Raw genomic sequence first — 11,254 nt, forward strand, 5'->3', positions numbered from 1 at the left:
CATGCACTTAACACTGCATCTACCATCCCTATTAAGGACTTTCCCTCCTTAAGGGTGCATTCACACTTGCAAATGAACCCTTCCTGCGATTACATGCGCAAACCCCAGCAGGAGCTCTGCAATTAGTGGTGAGATGCAGCTCCATTAAAAGCAATAGAAGGATACTGGCTGTTGCAGCTAATTGCACCCACTCACATGTAACCTGCATCCAGGGAAGATCACTCACATAACTGCATGAGCAATTACAATGTAGTTGTACATTCCAGCTGATTGTGGAACTTCCATTGGGGTTTGCACATTATGGTGTGGGTGCATTTGCAAGTGTGAATGCACCCTTAACCGCCTCCCTTCCGCCATATAATAGAATGACGGACGCGAGGCGGTTCTCTCGTTCTGGGAGGACGTCATATGACATCCTCCCTTTCTAACTGCGCATGCCCATCAGTGCCATATCAATGCCACATATCAGTGCCCATCTGAGCTGCCTTTCAGTGCCAGTCAGTGCCACCTGTAAGTGCCAGTCAGTGCCACCTATCGGTGCTGCCAATCAGTGCCAATTTATATCTATCATTTCATATTTTTAAACAGACAGAAACCGCTACATTCCGTTAGACAGCTGCCACCATCCAAGTTGGCTACGTAACATCCCAAAAGAGCAATTCTCACGAATTAGACGCAATTGTACAAATATTAGTACATATTATAAACAAGCGTCTATTATAAAAACTACGTTCCTGGAAAAAGGATATAATGAACCCACGTTGGACCAGGTTATGGTAGACATAGGAAGCTCTAATAGAGATAATATGCTAAATAATGATGTTACACAAAAACAAAAGAAGATCTGCCCGTTTGTTACTAACTACTCTATCCAACATAAAGCCATCACTAAGGTCATCAATAATAATTGGAAAATTCTAAAATCCGATCCTGTTTTGAGTCACATATTACCAGAGAAACCAGAAATTGCATTTAGAAAAGTAACACTTAGTAACAGAATAGCTCCTAATATCATTGACCCTCCTGAAAAAATTTAAGTTCTTTTCAAACATGAACGGATTTTATCCCTGCAAAAAATGTATAATCTGCCAATGCAGTAGATTCACCAGGAAATATAATTGTTTCAGTTCTGTGGTAAATGGCAATACCTATAACATTGAGGATTTTATTACCTGTACCAGTACACATGTGGTATATTTACTGCAATGTCCATACAGTATGTAGGACACACCACAAGATGCTTAAGAGACAGACTGAGAGAACATGTGAACAATATTAAAAAGGGTTACAAGGCGCATTCTTTATCACACCAATATAGGATACATCATAACAGAGATCCATTCTCGCTCAAATTTATGGGCATAAGTATTATTAACGCTCACTGGAGAGGGTCAAATAAGAAGAAAGCAGTTTCACAATCTGAATCTAAATGGATTTATGAATTAGGTTCCCTACATCCTAAAGGGCTCAACATTGATTTCGATATAAACTGCTTTCGATATAAACTGTTTGCTGTATTTTATTATATATTATATTTATATCGAGCATTTCATCGATTTCATTTTATATATGTGATATATTATTTTATTTCATACTGACCTATGTTGTTTTTATTATCATCGGATTTCATAATGTTCCAGTTCACCAGCATGATTTCTTACAATTTCTACATTATTATCTATTAATTATTTGCATATATATACAGTTGCAAGAAAAAGTATGTGAACCCCTTGAGATTAAGTGGAGTTTTGCATGAATTGGGCATAAAATGCGCTCTGAATGTCATCTAGGTAACAACAATAGAAGAACACAGTCTGCTGAACATAATACTACACAAACATTAGATGTTGCCATGGTTTAATTGCACATAACATGTAAACATTCACAGTGCAGGGAGGAAAAAGTATGTGAACCTTTGGACTTAATAACTGGTTGACCCTCCTTTGGCAGCAATAACCTCAACCAAACGTTTCCTGTAGTTGCAGATCAGACCTGCACAATGATCTGGAGTAATTTTGGACCACTCCTCTTCACAAAACTGTTTCAGTGTAGCAATATTCTTGGGATGTCTGGTGTGAATCGCTCTCTTAAGGTCATGCCACAGCATTTCAATCGGGTTGAGGTCAGGACTCTGACTGGGCCACTCCAGAAGGCATATTCTGTGCTGTTGCAGCCATTGTTTTGTTGAATTACTTGTATGCTTTGGGTCATTGTCCTGTTGCATCACCCATCCTCTGCGGAGCTTCAGTTGGCGGACAGATGGCCATACGTTTTCCTGAAAAATGTATTGATAAACTGTGGAATTCATTTTCCCATCAATGACAACAATCCGTCCAGGCCCTGAGGCAGCAAAGCAGCCCCAAACCATGATGCTCCCTCCGCCATGTTTTACAGTGGGGATGAGGTTTTGATGTTGGTGTGCTGTGCCTTTTTTTCTCCACACAGTGTTGTGTGTTCTTCCCAAACAACTCAATCTCGGTTTCATCTGTCCACAGTATATTTTGCCAGTAGTGCTGTGGAACATCCAGGTGCTCTTTTGCAAACTTCAAACGTGCTGCAATATTCTTTTTGGACAGCAATGACTTCCTCCGTAGTGTCCTCCCATGTACTCCATTCTTGTTTAATGTTTTCCTTATTGTAGATGTGTCAACAAAAATGTTAGCATGTGCCAGAGATTTCTGTAGGTCTTTAGCTGACAGTCTGGGATTCTTCTTTACCTCATGCAGCATTCTGCGCTGTGCTCTTGCAGTCATTTTTACAGGACGACCACGCCTAGGGAGAGTAGCAACAGTGCTAAACTTTCTCCATTTGTAGACAGTCTGTCTTACCAAGGACACATGAACATCAAGGCTTTTGGAGATACTTTTGTAACCCTTTCCAGCTTCATGCAAGTCAACAATTCTTGATCGTAGTTCTTCTGAGAGCTCTTTTCTGCGAGGCATGGTTCACATCAGACAGTGCTTCTTGAAACCAGTAAACCCAAAACAGGTGTGTGTTTTTTAAGGGCAGGACAGCTGTAAGCAACACATCCAATATCATCACACTGATTGGAGTCAAGGTTGGCTCACTCCTGGCTCCAATTAGCTCTTGGACAAGTCATTAAGCTATTGCCTCGCATACTTTTTCCTCCCTGCACTGTGAATGTTTACATGTTATGTGCAATTAAACCATGGCAACATCTAATGTTTGTGTAGTAATATGTTCAGCAGACTGTGTTCTTCTATTGTTGTGACTTAGATGACGTTCAGAGCATATTTTATGCCCAATTCATGCAAAACTCAGCGTAATCCCAAGGGGTTCACATACTTTTTCTTGCAACTGTAACTAAGCCATTCAATTATATGAACAAAAGGGGAATTATTCCACAATATACTAACTACTGCGCATAATATGTCCTTTTATACAAAAGATATACATTAAGTAAGTATTCTCAAATTCATCCCCTTTCTTCAGGCTTAATATCAATTTTTATCTTAAGTGGAACTTATTTACCACGATCCCTGGATGGATACATAATAGCTGCTGAACTGTCTCATTAAATCTGTGTTAACTGCCAATAAAATGGTGCCGCTGCGCACGCATACCCGCCAAAGACACAGGGACATGTAAGTGTTATTCCTGGTCCACGGCAAAATGGCGCGTGGAGTACTGCGCATGCGAGCAAAGTCGGCAAAATGGCGGGCGCGATAAGCGCGAGTGCCATTTTTGAAAATAAATAAAAGTGTATAGATGTCTCCTGCTGTAAGCCCGCACTCTGTGACTAAGTGCCCCGCATGAAACGCGTCGGGGGGCTACAACATCCAGATGTCATGCCACCACTGGTGACCATCCTGATACATTTATGGTCAGTGTTTTTATCTTTTTATACACCTGTTTCTGTGGAAATAAAAATCATCCTTTATGCAGTATCACGCTATGTGGTGTCCTTCATTGGGCTCTCCTTGTGAGTGCCGTCATTTGCAGAGCCCACTTTAGAGATGACCCAACGCGGTGATACACACTAAGGGACCCCAGAGAGTCTTACACAGACGTGACCAGACGTTGTGATACCTGCCTAAGCACCCTAAAGGTGTATAGGAACCTGGCTGAACCTGGGAGCAGCTGACCTGATTATACCTGATGAGACAGGATATATCTCAAATGTGTGTTTAAAGCGCACTTCTGGTGAGTGCGCATTTTGCTTATTCAGTTACTTCATCTGTCACCCCTGGATCAGTTACCCATTGATTGTGATCTTGAAGGGATCCTCATGTCTTCATTTTGAGACAATTTATCACCATTTTTATCACCTTATGGTGATATACCTTACACTCTATATTCATTTACGTATTTATTTATTTATTATATAATATTGATGATCACTCTGCACTTTATTATGCAAATGATCTCGTTTCAACGCTGCACTTTTTATCTGTTAAGCGCCACCTATCAGTGTGCATCAGTGCCATATGAGCGCTGCCTTTCAGTGCCCATCAGTGATGCCTGTCAATGCACATCAGTGCCACCTACCATTGCCTCCTCATCAGTGCCCATCAGTGCCACCTATCAGTGTCCATCAGTGCCCATCACTACAGCCTCATTAGGGTACATCAGTGAAGGAGAAAAATCACTTATTTACAAAATTTTATAACAAAAACTAAGAAAAAACGTTTTTTTTTCAAAATTTTCAGTGGTTTTTGGTTTGTTTAAGAAAAAATAAAAAACCCAGAGGTGATTACCACCAAAATAAAGCTCTATCTGTCACAAAAAATGATAAAAATTTCATATGGGTACAGTGTTGCATGACCGCGCAATTGACATTCAAAGTGCAACAGTGCTGAAAGCTGGAAATTGGCCTGGACAGGAAGGGGGTATAAATGCCCTGTAGGCTAGTGGTTAAAGTTTCAGTGGATAGGTGTTTGGAAACCTTTCTAAAAAAACATCCTTTGTGCTAGCAGGCTCTGCTCTACAGCTTGCTGCTGTCACCTTAGTTACAACTTTTGCCTTCGACCACATTATTCTGTGTGGGTGTCATGGAAAATTGGATTAGCCAGATCACTTGAATGACTTTCCTTTCTGTGCATATGGCTTCAAGAAATGCATCAGTGTTTTTGCATTTATCATTGAACAAGTGCACTGGCCTGTTAGAGCCCACTAACTGCAGATGGTGTCATGCATTTCTGACAGGTTGACCTTTTAGGGCTAATTCTCACACGGGTTGATTTACTAAAGGCAAATATCTCCTAGATTGTAAGATCCAAGGAGTAGGGCCCTCCTATCCCTCTTGTATTGAACTGTATTGTTGCTGTATTGTCTCCTTTTATATTGTAAAGCGCTGAACAAACTGTTGGCGCTATATAAATCTGTATAATAATAATGTGCACTTTGCAAAGTGCAATTGCACTCTGCAAGAGCAGTTGCTCCAGACCTTAGTACATTAGAGGAAGCTCTGCTGACTTCCATCATCCAATCACATGCATGCAAAAATGTTTAATTTTCCTTGCATGGATTGGTTGTTCTGTGCAAAGTGAAGCTTTACCTCATTTTCTAAACTCTGGAGCAACTGCACTTTGCAAAGTGCACAGTCAATTCGGATTTACTAAATTAACCCCATAGTTTGGTGACAGATGTTTTTACTTCACTGTAACATCCCTGTCACCACAAGAACACACAGAAAAAATTTTTCTCCTGTGTGTCCCATTCACTCTGCAATGCAAACTAGAGCTGCACTAAAAGGCAGATATGCTGCATTTTATTGCAGTGCACTGTACGGAACCGCATGGCACTGGCGTTCACCCGATATATATCTGCCTTCCTAACATACACTTCCTCCCTTCACGCTGCCAAGCAAGCCTACTTTGTTACCCTCATTAATACCTTCTCCTCCAGTCCTCGCCGGCTCTTCTCTACTTTTAACTCTCTACTCTCTCCGCCCCCACCTCCACCCAGTACCTCACTCACCACCCACGAGGTTGCTAACACTTCAAAAACAAGATCGACGCAATTCGTAGGGACATCGCCGCTGCTCAGACTTTCACCCCACCTAGCATTCCTCACACTAAAACCCCCTCAACACTCCACTCCTTTGACCTCGCTACTACTGAAGAGGTCACTAAGGTCTTCTCAGAAGCCCGCCTCACCACCTGCCCCCTTGACCTTGTCCCCTCACTACGGTCACCTTCTTCTTCCATCCTACGCTCCCTCACTCACATCTTTAATCTTTCCCTCTCTACTGGCACCTTCCCCTCCCCTCTAAAGCATGCACACATCACTCCCATACTTAAAAACCCTTCCTAGATCCCACCGATTTGAACAACCTAAGACCCATCTCCTTGCTGCCATTTACATCCAAACTCCTAGAGCGCTTAGTCTATAATTGCCTGAGTTCCCACCTCACTGACAACAACCTCCTCGATCTCCTACAGTCTGGCTTCCGCCCCCTACACTCCACTGAAACTGCCCTACTCAAACTCACAAACAACCTGCTAACCGCCAAAACCAATGGCCACTATACTGTACTCCTACTCCTCGACCTCTCTGCGGCTTTTGACACGGTTGACCACCCCCTCCTCCTCAAAAAAACTACATTCTTGGCCTCAGAGACTCCGCTCTCTCCTGGCTCTCCTCCTATCTATCACAGCGCTCCTTCAGTGTTACCTATAACGCTGCCACCTCCTCTTCACTCCCTCTCTGTTAGGGTCCCTCAAGGTTCTGTCCTCGGACCCCTTCTCTTCTCCATCTACACCTCCTCCCTTGGCCAATTGATAAATTCCCACGGCTTCAATTACCATCTCTATGCCGACGACACGCAAGTCTATCTCTCTACCCCTCACCTCACCCCTTCAGTCTCTGCCCGTATCACAAGCCTACTAAGCGACATATCGGATTGGATGTCACTCCACTTCCTCAAACAAAATCTTTCCAAAACTGAACATGAATGCTGCGGCCAGACTCATCCACCTTACTAACCGTTCCGTATCTGCCACCCCCCTCTGCCAATCCCTCCACTGGCTTCCAATTGCCCAACGGATAAAATTCAAAACGTTAACAATGACGTATAAAGCCGCTCATAATACTTCCCCAAACTACATCACCGATCTTGTCTCCCTACCCCAATCCATCAGACTATCACCTACTCTGCTCACCTTTAGGCGCACTCTGAAAACCTATCTCTTCAGGGAAGCTTACCCCGCCCTCAGCTAATACTGAACTCCTCTACCCTTCCAACCACTCCATCCCCCACAGCTATTTCCTCCTGTACCACTATCCCCTCCCTCCTAGATTGTAAGCTCCAAGGAGCAGGGCCCTCGAACCCCTCTTGTATTGAATTGTATTGTTACTGTACTGTCCCGTGTACTGTCTCCCACCATTATGTAAAACACTGAGCAAACTGTCTGCGCTATATAAATCCTGTATAATAATACAGCAGCGCAGTGCATCCAGCTGTTGTACAAAGCCATAAATGAAGTGTAGTTTTTTACACTTCAGATAAAGCTTGGACAAAAAATAGGGGGAGCTGTGTGTGATGCGCTGAATCGCACACCAAATTGCCCCTTAGTGAAGTCAGGAACAGACAACTGCTTGGAAGGTAAAGCTCTCCATAGCTGTCCGTTCCTGTGTGAATACAGCCTTAGAGTTGTTGGCCACATACTTCATGTTTACCAGAAATAATTGTTCATACATGGAAAGAGCGCCAGAGCAAAAGATAGTAGTACAAATTCATTTATTGGTATTTGTGCTAAGACAGTCAATGCATTCTGGGGTCAAAGGAACTCCTCCTTCAGGGCTACAACAAAACATAGTATAATGTAAATATAATTGTAACAAAATCGTGAGGTTAACAATCCTATAACATAAGTAGACATGTGTACACATACGTGCATCAAAAAATTCCTGCATATACACATACAATACATGTATAGAAATGGAGATGAAGAAATATCAGATTGTGACAAAGTGTAATGGGTTCATTTTTGGAATTAATATTATCAGATTCTGCATGGTTAGTAGATTACTTTTTTTTTTTTCTTCACACTCAATTTTTATTCTTCATCCACACTTGTCTAGAGATATTCTGGTTGAGTTAACTAGGGTTAAATTCAGAACGTGTGCCAAAATGATTTCTTAGTAGTGGTAGAGTGGGGAAGGGTTAAGAACGTCTGTCAGATTTTTAGTGCTGTTGTGTACTCAATACAACTCATAAATGCTCATTTAAACAGGAATAACATGGAATATGTGCCATATTGGTAGATTTGAAACCATAATAATTGTAATACTATTCACACTTCTTATGTTATTATAATTCATACCTGAAATAACAAAAATTGTTCTCTCAAATGTCACAGTAGTAGATGCATGCAGTAAAAGTGGTATTGTAGGCAGTTAGCAGTGGTTTAACTGCTCAGATATAAGTCTGTAAGAATCTTATTTCCTTTAGCATCCAGTTATTGTTTATATATTTAATCCAGATTAGCAAAATTAAATGGATAAATCATAATGATTCTTTGTACAGTTTTGGTCTTATAAAGCCATCTTTATATCTTTGTGTTTGACACAATTGCTATAACAGGAATGCTTCTCTCATCTCCATTCCATTTGTGATTATATACAATTAGTAACATTTTATTTACATTTTTCTTATACATGTATATCTTTTTTTCCCCTATATCAGTGGAACCAGTGGAAGAATCTAAACATGTTGGCCAAGAGGTTGAAGGAGAAACATCAGAAGAAAGGTAAGATGTTTGTGTGTGCATACCAATGCATCTGGCAATGTTACTAAATGCTAGGATACTACAGGGCTGTTAATTTTTGTTTGTACTTAATTCAATTCTCTAGTCTGGTGGTTGAATAACTATTGCATGTCCTGCCTACCATCTGCATATACACTTTGTCCTGCACATTGCATCTTCTACCCCGATTTTCCACTAGTTATCATGAGTGGTTTACAAACAAGTGAATGCCATTGCTGCAAATCGTGGTGTTCACACACAGGTGTGAGGTTTGTGTTTCATAAAAACATTCCAAGTTTCTACTGCCATTTCAGCTTGAAGATGTGTCTCTGTTTAATACTGTAATGGGTTCACTTACAGTATAGAAAAATTATATTGTGTTGTCACTTGTGTATTTTTTAGCCTATAAAATTGTTATCAGAATATTAGATTGGTGTGTCAAGCGTTATCAGTGTCCTTAAAGGTTAACCCCACTTTCTTGGTAAAAAAAAATAGCAAATAAATTAACGTTTATACAGTTGTTTCACATGCAATATTGTAATTGAATGTTGTTCAAAAATTACCTTTCTGTTGCAGTCTACAGTACTGTAATTCTCTGTAAAATTCAATGTAATATGTAAGCCTGTAGGCCTTCTGTACACATACTGTACACGTGTGTATGCACTTCCCCAGAAATGTAATTGTGTGATCGGATCACTCATTTTCCCAGTAGTCTGCACTAAGCTACAATCAGATTTTAGGAATCCTCAGCAACAACATTTCATTTTGGTGAGATACTCCCACGGGATAACTTTAAAAGGGATGCAGGGCCTGTAACTTTCCTCTTTAGCACACAGAATGCATCAGCTGATTAGTAATGTATAGGTCACTCCCATTAAGTTTAACTCTGCACAGAACAAAGAGCTATTTCTTCAGGGCAGAAACAGGTAGAAATCTGCAACAAAGTTTGTTAAAATTTATGTAGTGTACATTGATCTCCCTGAGGGGATGTAAAGTCTTTAAAGCCAGAGACATATATATATATATATATATTTTTTTTTTTTTTTTAATTGGTACAATGGGCAGTACTTAATGAGAAGTAAACCTTGGGCTGTTGTTTTGGTTGAAATTTGAAGGCCTCTGTGCTATGTTCGTTCTCCGTGGTCTCACTTTATGTAGGAATGTAGATGCCTTCTTTTGTTTGTTCCTGAGATGGACTACGGACTATGGAATTTGTAGTGTGCATAGAGCAGGGCATACGACTACAGCTAGCATGCACTGCTTCTTCCAAGCAAGTGGCAGTGAGGGGATAAAATGAGAGGTTCTGGAGCACATGGAGGACGTTGGGAGTAACCAGTAAGAGCAAGATGCAGGAACATGGTTACCCTTCAGCAAACTGGAACAAAGCCAGAACACAAGTCCAAGGTTGTCAACAGTCAGACAGCAAGGTACCGAATCTGAAGGCAGGAACAGCATCAGGATACAAGCCAAGGTCAGTAACAGCCAGGCAGTGAAGAACAAGAACATAGGGCAGTGGCAATGTCCATTTACAGGCCAAGGTTAGATAACAAGCAGGGCAGCAAAGTACCAAATCAGATGATAGGATGCAGTGTCTGAAATACAGGCGAATGTCACAATGGGTAGACAAGAATACAGAGACAAGTCAAAGGCAAACAGAGCTGTACACAAAAAGACAAAAGTGTAAGGGCACGTCACAGGTAAATCAAAAACTAGCTGAAGACTACTCTGCAATCTATCCATGTCACACTCCAGTTTATATAGGCCCTTTGTAGTGGAAGTGTAAGGGGTTATTTTTAGAAAACTAAGATATTGTCTTAATTTAATTCTAAAACCCAAAACAAAAAATGGTGGCCATCTTCACACAGACTCCCTGTTGTGTAAATAGCTACATAGCTATTCTGGCTGAAAAAAGACAAAAGTCCATCCAGTTCACCTCCCCCAAAAAAAAAAAATCTATTCCCACAGTTTATCCAGAGGAAGGCAAGAAAACCCAGAAAAGCATGATCCAATTTGCTCCTGCAGGGGAAAAGATTCCTTCCTAATCCCCCGAGAGGCAATTGGATATTCACTGGATCAACTTTACCTATAAATGTTAGTATCCATTTATATTCTGTGTATCTAGGAAAGAAACTAGGTCTTTGTTTAACGCAATCTACTGAGCTGGCCAGAACCAACTCTTGAGGGAGTCTATTCCACATTTTCACAGCACTTACTGTAAAGAAAACGTTCCATATTTGGAGATCAAATCTTTTTCTCCAGACGTAAAGAGTGACCCCTTGTGCTCTGTGATGACCTCAGGGTGAATAACTCTACACTGAGTTCACTATATGAACCATTGATGTATTTATACATGTTGATCATATCCCCCCTTAAAGTAATACGAAACCAGGACCCTGCATTCACTATATCTGGTCTCCCACAGTACACACAGCATGGACATGCAATTATTTGAACAAATATAAACTGCCAAATACCTTTCTCATCAGCAGTTAGAGCAGTCTTGTGACTTCAGCAGAACACTGGTTAAAGCTTGTAGGAGGAGT

The 11,254-nt window shown here is 41.0% G+C and overlaps 1 long non-coding RNA gene across 1 annotated transcript in view; it reads left to right on the forward strand.

The window, feature by feature from the left end:
- The window catches only part of LOC149470721 (uncharacterized), a 105,850-nt gene extending 97,136 nt beyond the window's left edge, over window positions 1-8,714 (forward strand). Inside the window, exon 4 of the long non-coding RNA XR_016308161.1 lies at window positions 8,651-8,714. This is a non-coding gene — a long non-coding RNA (uncharacterized LOC149470721). The remainder of the gene's footprint in view (window positions 1-8,650) is intronic.
- The last annotated feature ends 2,540 nt before the right edge of the window (window positions 8,715-11,254 follow it).

Source organism: Staurois parvus, unplaced genomic scaffold (genome assembly GCF_062004578.1).
Source record: "Staurois parvus isolate SC_StPar_1 unplaced genomic scaffold, SC_StPar_1.0 ptg000033l, whole genome shotgun sequence".
Classification (NCBI taxonomy): Eukaryota; Metazoa; Chordata; class Amphibia; order Anura; family Ranidae; genus Staurois; species Staurois parvus.